At 45.8% G+C, this 10,059-nt stretch overlaps 1 long non-coding RNA gene across 2 annotated transcripts; it reads right to left on the bottom strand.

Moving 5' to 3' along the window:
• Positions 1 to 6,588: 6,588 nt before the first annotated feature.
• On the bottom strand, positions 6,589 to 8,391 carry LOC135383699 (uncharacterized). 2 transcript variants are annotated; one of them, XR_010420011.1, is made up of 3 exons: positions 7,421 to 8,391; positions 7,093 to 7,204; positions 6,589 to 6,658 (listed from the first exon to the last, which is right to left on the bottom strand). It is a non-coding gene; the product is annotated as an uncharacterized LOC135383699 (long non-coding RNA). The 2 variants fall into 2 exon arrangements; XR_010420010.1 differs by having other exon boundaries at positions 7,580 to 8,391.
• Positions 8,392 to 10,059: the final 1,668 nt, after the last annotated feature.

Here is a 10,059-nt window from a genome sequence, read left to right as displayed (position 1 = left end):
TGTTTTGTAAGCGGTGTGTGGCACTCAGTTTTGCAGCTTTTATGGCTTCTTTTGCGTTTCTTGCAGACAATTTGGAGGGGTGTCTTAGCGGGGTGTCTTAGCGGGGTGTAGGGGATGCTTGAAAAATCCCTGCGACCCGATTTTACGGAGCACAAAGTTGAAGCATTTGTTGAAGGTTACAAAGCAAAAAAGTGCCTCAATGTCACTTCGGGGATGGTCTCGAAGGTTCTGTGGCAAAGTGCAATGCGTTGGCGCGTATTACGGAGTCTTTGTTTGCCGTCTCCAAATCCACCGCTGCCAAATAACGCCGCCATCTTTCTTCGTGAGACTGCTCGGGAGCGCTCGCAGGATTCCGCCGTAAGCTGCGAAGATTTTGCGACGCGCGCCCTTCGTGAATCTACACTTCGTCGTAACTTTCCCGTACGACGGAGTTACGACAGATTCCGTCGCACGAGCTCTTTGTGAAGCCGACCACTGCTCTTTTCGTGTATTTCCACAGTCCTCCGACCACCAAGGCTTACAACGCCTGGGCAGTTGACCTGATGACTGTGGAATGGACTTGGTTGCTGCTTTTACAAGAATGTCTGTTACATAGTTACTTGCGTCATTAATGTTCAGCCCAAGGAGGGACTCTATAGAAAGTGTGGCTTCTTGTTTAAAGAGGTTCCAGTCTGCTAACTGTATCTTCCAACGAGGTGGTCGGGTTCTAATAGCACCTGATGGTCGATTGATCTGTAAAACGACAGGGAAGTGATCGCTACGATAGGGGTTTTCGTCCACTGTCCATGAAATGTCCTGAAATACAGATGGACTGCACAGCGAAATATCAATGGCTGAAAAGGACTGCGAAGCAGCATTAACATGAGTAGCGTTTCCTGCATTGAGCAGGCAGATTGGCAAGGATGCAAATAATTTCTCAAACATTTTACCTCGGGTGTCAACTTTGGAACAATCCCAGAGCAAATTATGCGCATTGAAATCTCCCAGTACTAGAAAAGGCGAAGATTAATAAGATCCTCAAGCTGTCTCTGTTCGACCCTGACTGATGGCGGTAGGTATAAAGAGCATACCGTCATTACACGGTCAGTGCAGATCTGTACAGCAATGGCCTCAAGATTTGTGGAAAGTGGAACATCTCTCGTGGGAAGTGTTCTGGCCGTGAGAATGGCCACACCTCCGGAAGCACATGCCGTGTCCGTTCGGTCCTTACGATTAATGTTCCACCGTCGGAGGTGGAAAGGGGTGTCTGGAATCAAATTTGTTTCTTGGAGACAGAAACAGACAGCATGATGTTTGTCTGCTAAATCATGGACGTCATCAAGATTTTTCAGCAAACCCCGGCAGTTCCACTGAATAATGCTCTGGGAACTCATAAGAAATGTATAGAAAAGGAAAAAGGATATGGACTGAACGACTACTCTAAGACGTAAAGACCTTGTGGAACAACTGTCCATGAATGCGCAGGGATTAAGGAGCTTGTATTCTCGGTGGAGGAACCCTTTGTTGTTATTCCTTAGCTTTTCCTCCTCGTCCTCGGCCAGCTTTTTTCCCTCTCTGTTCCTTGCCCATGGAAAAACTTGGTAGACTCGAAGAAGGCTTCTGAGAGCAGCAGTCGTCGTCATCGAGATCCATGCTCTGACTCTTGTTTTGAGACAGGCCCATGGCAATCCCGTCCCAAACGGAGGGGGATGCAACAGCCTCCTCTGAGGTTAACATTGCATCTCCCTGGCTGTTCGTCTGAGAGGCCACTGGGGGAGAACCCTCAGTGTCCCTCTCTTTGTGTTGGGGAGTGTGGAGGGGAGCCCCAGAGGTCTGGGTCTCCACCGATACTCTGAGTGGTGCCACTCCCCTGCGCACCACATCAGGGAAGGTTCCTTTCTTCTGGAACGCCAATTGTGCCTTTGTTGCGTTGTACGTGATATTTTGCTCCGTTTTCAGTTTGAGGATCTGTTTCTCCTCATTCCAACAAGGACATGATCTGGAGTAAACAGGGTGGTTATCGTTGCAATTGGCACACTGAAAGTCATTGTTGCACGACTCCGATGAATGGTCTTTGCCGGCGCACTTAGCACAGACGGGCTGCCCACGGCACACCTGATAACCGTGGCCAAACCGCTGGCACTTGTAACAGCGCCTCGGATTTGGGATATAAGCCCTCACATTGCAACTGAGGTAACCAGCTTTGATTGTTCCTGGTAGCTTGTGGAGCTTGAAAGAAAGAATGGCATGCTTTGTTGGGATTTCTTTCCCATCCCTACGCATGAGGATTCGTTTTACAGCTACTACGCCATGCTGTTGTAGGCCTTCTTGGAGTTCTGATTCTGAACAGTCAAGAAGGTCGCTCTCAGAAATTACTCCTTTAACAATGTTCAAACTACGGTGTGAACTTACAGTGACAGAAATCCCATTGATGCTTGTGAGTGAAAAAAGTGCACTGCTTTGTTCTCGCTTTTGAACGTGGACTTGGATATCTCCAGAGCCCAGTTTCTTTGCATTATATTCTTTACCGGCGAGCTGTTCGAGTGCTTTCGCTACTACGAAAGGAGACATCTTTGACAGTGGTCTTGTGTCGTCATTAGAGTGGACCACGAGAAACTTTGTAAACCATGGCTCGGGTGCTGAGATATTCAAATCAATTTGCTGGTACTCTGTGCGGAACCGTTTCCGATCCCGATCTCGGTGTTTTAAAGGAGAGGAAGCCATAAGAGGGAGAAAACTATTCGATGCAAGGGTCCTGCCACCCACCACAGAGCCCAACCAGGGGACCGCGTTTTACGCAGTAGCAGGTACGCCTGCACTATACCCAAGTGCAGCTTCTGGAGAGTGAAAAGACTGCCCAAGGTTGACCCTTGCCGCCAGAGAAGCTGAAAGGGAGGAAGGATAGATGGAGAGGAGAAGAAAGAAAAGTGATGAAAAGTGAGGTGGCGACTAGCTGAATAGTCCTGGCCGGGCCTTCCAGGACCACCCGACTATGGGAAGCAGGGGCCAAAGCGGTGTGTTGCTTTTCCGGAGGGGCCCCGAAGGGTCCTAAGCAACCTCCGGGTCCACTCAACCACCAGGATCCCCCTTTCCCCAGACACGGGAAAGCCACGCACAGCTATACGTGGGGGTCTCCCTCCTGCGGCGACCCAACCGTAAGTGCAGGAGGGGGCTATACTGCGGCTGCTGCCGGGCAATGGGGGCGCCAAGTTCCCGACGCCGGGCATGACAAAAGAGGCACAGCCTATTCCCTCCTGAGGTACCGGCGTGACTAAGCTGTACTGACCATGGCTCCTATAAATGGTGCTGTGCGCACTCCTAGAAATGGAGTAACGATCGAATCAGGGAACTCCTTCCTGAATCGTGTAAATTTCATTCCGAAAGTGAGTATTGTCAGGAACAAACAGAACGAATTTCTCGGCATAATTTTTCTCAGATTGCTCACTCCCAGAGTCAGAGTCAGAGGTCGCTCCCCAGAGTCAAATGCACGAAAACAAAACACACACATCTGGTGATCTTTCTCAACCGCTTGTTCTTCGTGTCTGAAGTTTATGTTCAGTATCCTCGTGTTAGGACCCTGGTGCTCAAAAGTTGGGGAAGTTCAACGCTATTAAAGACATGAGTGCATCACCAAAACCTGTAAATGCATTAAGTATCCTTTATTGACGCAAGATCAAGATAAAGCATCAGGGTGATAGTGCTACTAAAAGACGTATCAATGTCATTGACATCCGTGTGGAGGCCACACCTGTCTTTGCAGATGCACTTCAGATATCGGGCTGCATGACTCGTGCGTCTAATTAAACGCTTGTCTACTGTTAGCAATGGTGCAACGCGTCCACGTGAGGTACAGTTATTGGTCGTCTCGGGGCAGGCCAAGCACAACTTGAGCTAGTCCTGGCGCTAGGCATTGAAACGGGTGTTCTTTCTGACGCGTGGAGACCTTTTATACGGGGTTGTTCTCATAACGTGTAAAAAACCCACCAAAAAACTACTAAAATTATATCTCGGAAGGGGTGTTGCCATGGCTCCCGAGCACTTTTATCAATTTTAAGTCGCAAGAATTTGAATTTTCTGGGTTGAACTCCGAAATTTGCCGAGTAAACCCAGCATATTTTGCCATAAACAAAGCCCATGTCGCGTTTACCCCATTCCATTGCAACAACATTCGTTATTACAAAGGCAATAGTCGGGAAAAATTGCGAAAACAGTCGTTTCGAAACGCGCAATTTATTAACCCATTTAGAATTTGGAATTATTGTGGAATTATTGCTCTACATGTGATATGTAAGTCTGCGGGTGGGGACGACGTGGGAGTCTTTGACGATTGTCTTTAGTTGTATGACATGAATGGATGTAATTGTCGTGTTTGTCCGCTTGTGTAGGTTAGCGTTGATGTTTGTTACATTCCACCTGATAGAAATTGCAGTGTCTTACGTACCCGCAGTTGGTTAAGTCCCTCATAAAGAGAAAGAGTACCACAGTGTCTTTAAATAAATGTGCCAATTTTTTAATAATGCGCGATATATTTAGTCGTGGTTGACACAAGGAGAATCAAAGTAAATACGGTGGCAGTAAATAAAGGGAAAAGCTTCAATGGGGAGTTGGGGATTGCAGATATTTCGAACACAAAACTGTTCTCGCAGAACAGCAGCCTTTAAAAACTATTGCGCTGTGCGCAAAATGACGTAAATCATGTGAAGGTCGGAAACGCCATTGGTTGCAGGTTGTGGTGCATTTTATGCTGCATGCTGGTTAATTGAACAAATCTAGATTGTAGCGATTGTATAGTTATGACTGGTCAACGACATGTCTGAATGGCGAGGGTAGCTAGCGGGAAAATAAGGGAAAAGTATTTGCATTATTAGATAGCTTTAGTGCATCGTACGTTATCGCCTTTGCTTACGTAAGGGATAGCGTCGTCGTTCTCCCTCCGCAATGCGCGAAGCTCTCTCTATGTTTTGCGTGTGCGCAGAACGCAGGACGCTATCCTTTACGTACGCAAAGGCGATACCGCATACGATGATACGATGACGATTTGAATTGTATAGCGGTAGCACGTTACATTTTAGTATGTATGGCGGCATTAGTAATAGTTAGTGACCGTTGATAAAGTGGCTTTCGAAGTACCGTGTCTACCGCACCCAACCGAAGGATGAGACTCTGAGTCATGCACGCTTTCAACATTTCCGGTAGGTACGGTAATTTCACGGTGACGCTATCAACGGTCTACAAAAACTGTTTAGTGTACTACTTTTGAGTGGAGTAGCCGGTTGCGATATCCCGTTGCTTCGCTTCGGTAGCGTGTACAACACTATAAGCGCGTCACCGCCACGTGGAAATATATATTCAATTTCCCCAAGGAAAGGGGAAGCAAACGTTGCGGCACGACAGAAAAGATAGACACAATTCATTATACAAGCCACGTTCAAGTCGAATGTCACGGCGCATCAGAAATGCATTATTCAGATTAGAAAGTCCTCCTACAAAGGCGAATACTCTTGCAGACTCTTTGGTTGACGTAGGGAAATTACTATTCAATGACAATCGTTCGAACTGGAGACATTCAACAAAACTCTCATCACAAGTGACTTCTTACAAAGGGTACCTTTCAAATGCAGCGCGAAGAAAGCAGAAAAACGGAGTGTGGGTGGTATTATCTGCAGTATGTGCGCGTGTCCTGAACTTCAAGACGAAATGTTACAAGTCACATGACGTACCATTCCTTCCATTCTCAGTGATGCTTCTTCCTATTCTGCTATTCATGGCATGCGCGCCTTTGACAAGCGTATCACTTCCGAGCTCAAGTTTCCACATAGTAATTGAATGGATACAGTACCGGGAAACAGCCCCTTGATGTGTACCCTACAGGTGGTTGTGTTCACGTAAGGTTACCCCAATATACCCCTTTTTCTAACTGAATTGCCCTTCGTTTTTTTTTTACCTGTGTGTTTAATAGACCATTTAAAAATGGTTTTCAAAACATAACTTTTGGGGTTGGCCCGTTGGGAAGTGAGAAAGGTACTATCACACCGTGGAGATCCGATGCCCAACGTTTCCTCATTCCATGCAGTAGAACGACAGACCGCTCGTCTCCCCAACGTCGCATCCTCCCGTAACGCCCCGCGGCGGCGAGTGGGGGGGGGGGGGGATGATGCCGACGATTGTATCTCATTACGGCCGATGTCTTACTACGGCCAATAATTCTTTAATCCCCACGCGTCTCATTACGGCCAAAGTCTCAATACGGCCTAGTCTCATTACGGCCGAAGATGTCTCATAACGGCCAAAAGTCAAAATCTGTATTGTAACCTGCACTGATATGAAATGCTGCAGTCAGGTATGGATTCAGCTGGGTATAAGCCATGCAGTATGCTCTTCTGGCCCTTATTTTATATATGCACATATTGGGATACAAACAGTATGTTATCGTACCACAGCACAAATACAGCATGTTGCGTAATGTGCACGCGCACAAGGTAGTGTTGATGTTGCTGTGAATCATGCTACTATGTGGAGTTAGCTCCTGTGGGCAGCTGGATGAATGTTCGCTTTGTTGTGACGTTTTTTGAAGTCATCCTACAGTAACTGGCCAATAAAGAACACCTATCTCAGTCGACGTCCGTTTATTCCCATTCGCCTTACAATGGTACAATTCTTGCTTCTGGAATGAGTAAACCTGCAAGAAGCAAATAGCAACCGTGAATAGGCTACAATATTAAAAAACAGGCATTTGACTCTACATGGCTCGTTTTAATGTGCACAAGCTGCATACGTGTTGATATGTGTCCGTTATTTTATACAAGGCTAACATACATCCCATTCTAGACACACAAAAAATGACAAGCCTTAAATATGTGACTTCCAGGTAAACACAAAGCATGACGATGAAATGAATTTAGTTTCATTAGCTCATTCACTTAATGGAAACATGTGAATATGAAATAGTCATGAAATAGTACATTACAATTCATGAAATGATGCATGCATGACTTTCCTTGTCTCGTTTCCTTTTTTATGAAAGTAGTATACGAATTAACATTTGTGCACTACTTCACAATTTCTCACTTTACAACAGAACCGTATGATACATTTGTAATCTCAACAGCTCACCTCTTCGGCCAGGACTCCCTGGGCAGCAACATCCCATTAGCCATGTTGTTGTTGTTATTCTTTTCCGGAATCATTCATGTAGCCACATAACACGAATGGAATGGAAAAATAGCTATAAATAACAATGTATTTAAATTACTTCCTCTTGAAATATTTATTCTTATCAGATATGCTTTTGCGCCTAGTACGGTGCGTGAAGGCACATAAGCACAATATTTGCAGATGTTCGCCGTAAGCAATTGAAGGAGATCAATTCAAGTACGCCGACTTGTACTTTTATTTTTGAACAAATATGACGTCAAAATTTAACAAATGAAATATGGCTCACAATGATAATGTGACGATCGCATTGACTGGCAAAGGGTCCACGCTGGGTGGAAACACACCAGAGACTTGGGTGCAGTTAGAAAACATTCCTTTAATTTACATAACACATTTAACTCTACAGCTGCGGCGTCAACAGAAACGACAAAATGTCTGAGCTTACAATTACACAATTGCGGTGACCCGACGACCCAGTTCTAGGCGGCTACGGCGTCCACTTGACCTCGGGAGGATCCCTTTTCTAGATCGGTGCGCTGGCTTAGTCACTCCGGCTGGGTAGCTCATTGGTCGGCGGGGTTCCGTTCCATCTTGGCCGATGGTTGCAGTTCACGTCTCGGAGTCCGGGCACTCGCTCGTTGATTCCACACCGCTAGATTCACTGGCAGAGTTTCCCCTGGCACTCCTCACTGTCCATCGGAGGCCAACGCTTTTAAAGGGTGTTCAAGGCCCCGTCCTTGCTCGTAACCCAAAATTTGGGTCCATCGCGTACATTCTTTTGCCTTGTGAATAGGTTGGCCGTCGTTCGTTGAAGGACAGTCTCACGGAGCGGCCCCGCGATGTTTCCATTTCGGGACGTTTGCAGGGCGACAAATTAACACATCACAATAAATACTGCTATACGGTGACGCGTTATCGGTATCTTAACGTCTTAACTTCGAATAAATTTGTTGTTCCTAAACGCGCAACAAACTACAAACGGCGCAGATTTACTAACGAGCAACATCTATTACAGGCACTTCGGCTGTTTTGATTCAGTCAACTTACTCGTATGAGAATGCGACTATGTGTGGATAGCTAGCACAGCTAAGCAAAACAGTCTACGAAAGCATAACTCACCAGAATTATTGGTTGGCTTGGCCTTGGTCAACACTGCGCGATATACGTTGGGACTGCGACGATTCATTCGACTCAATTTTCCCTGGAACAACATCACGCGCTGCTCGAAAGACGACGACGGAAAATAAACAGCACTAAGTCCGCTAATTTGTACATTACAGCACCAAAAATCGATAAACACGTCGTAAACCGCAAATGCACAAGAAACGAGATACCCAACGTTGCTAGACACCATCCGAAGTGAGAGTAGAAAAACAACAAGATATCAAAACACGAAAGGAAGCGTATTGATCCCCTCTCCTCCTATAGCATGCCAAACGTGATTAGCGCTGAGATGAACATATGTGTCCATGACGCGAGTAATTTTCACTGATGAAAAAGGGGGTCACGTGGGATGCCATGACGTTTGCGAAATGCGCAACAATGAGAATGGCGAAACGAAACTTGTGAATCGTGCATTCCACTTCATGGTAGCTGCCAGAAAAACTTATGAGACACTGGATTACAGGTATGTTGGCATCTTTTACATTCCTACACATCATTTCACATTACACTGTACGTGGGTACGTGGGTATGGTGTCTGGCGAGGCTGATATGTATTTGCATGAGGAAGTGTGCATGGTTCTAGACTTATTTTTGATCGCGTAATCGGGATATCGGCACCTCTCGCGTTGTGGCTTACATGTGACCAACCAAGTGCTGTTCCCCTACTAGCGCTTCCTACAAACGACAAAACCAAACATGTGGGGAGGTATGTCGGTGTATTTTGGATTACTCATACATAACGAGGAAATGTATCGTTTTCAGGTTGCTGCCGCTGCTCCATGTGCCCACAATTCTCCTGCGTGTATGATTAAACCAACGACGTCGCCCACCACGGCGGAAGTGTTTTGCGCACACACGTTTCAGCATGAAGCCTGCCGGTAACATCTGCTGCTTACATAATTTCTTTCTGATAAACGTATTCTGAATTTACATATTGTAGCTTAGAGTAATTCTGAATGCCCAGGGTGACACACGCTTACAACATTGTGACATCTGTGCAGTGGCATAGGCACTAATGTAGTGCCCCCCAAAAATGAACGAGGAGGACTCCTCCACCCCATGTAACGGTCTCATACAACACCTCCTGAAATACCCCCTCGTCTTTTTTTTTTTTTTTTTTAGTATCACATCACATCACCTCCCGAAACATTTTTCTGGCTATGCAACTGCATCATTATGACGTAATTGTCATTGTTGTCCATAATTTATTTCTTCCTAATAATATTCCCATAATTCCTTCTTTCTTGAATATATAAAAAAATGTCTGGTTGACAACATATGTCTTATGGTAATCATCAAACAAGGGCATATGTCGTTTTGTACAGCACCTTATGTACTTTTTTTTTTCAATTTCAGGTGGACGTGAATTGTGTAGGGGAAAAGATCAATGGTCATAGGTCATGTGGCTCCTGGTGCATGCCCTTGTGGAGTAACCTTTTCAGAGCACACACAAACAGTTTGCTCACAGAACCAATGAGTAGGATGTGCTCGAATACCGAGAGAAAATGGCATAACCGATACAAATATCGTATGACACAGTATGGGAATAAAAACATTGTTCACGAGGGATCCATGAAACCCTGTCGCAGTGTTGTGTCCATGAACCATTGTCTGTGACACAGGCTGTAGGGGCACACCCGCCTCGGAGACACTTTGGGAAGCATACAACACAGCGATTGCTAATATGGTGGATGCTTCTTTTTTACTTTCGGCCGTTATGAAACATCTCCGGTCGAAATGAGACTACCTTCGGCCGTAATG

This window comes from Ornithodoros turicata, chromosome 2, assembly GCF_037126465.1.
Source record: "Ornithodoros turicata isolate Travis chromosome 2, ASM3712646v1, whole genome shotgun sequence".
NCBI lineage: Eukaryota > Metazoa > Arthropoda > Arachnida > Ixodida > Argasidae > Ornithodoros > Ornithodoros turicata.
Note: the sequence above shows the minus strand (reverse complement) of the source record. Positions and strands in the feature narration are given on the sequence as shown.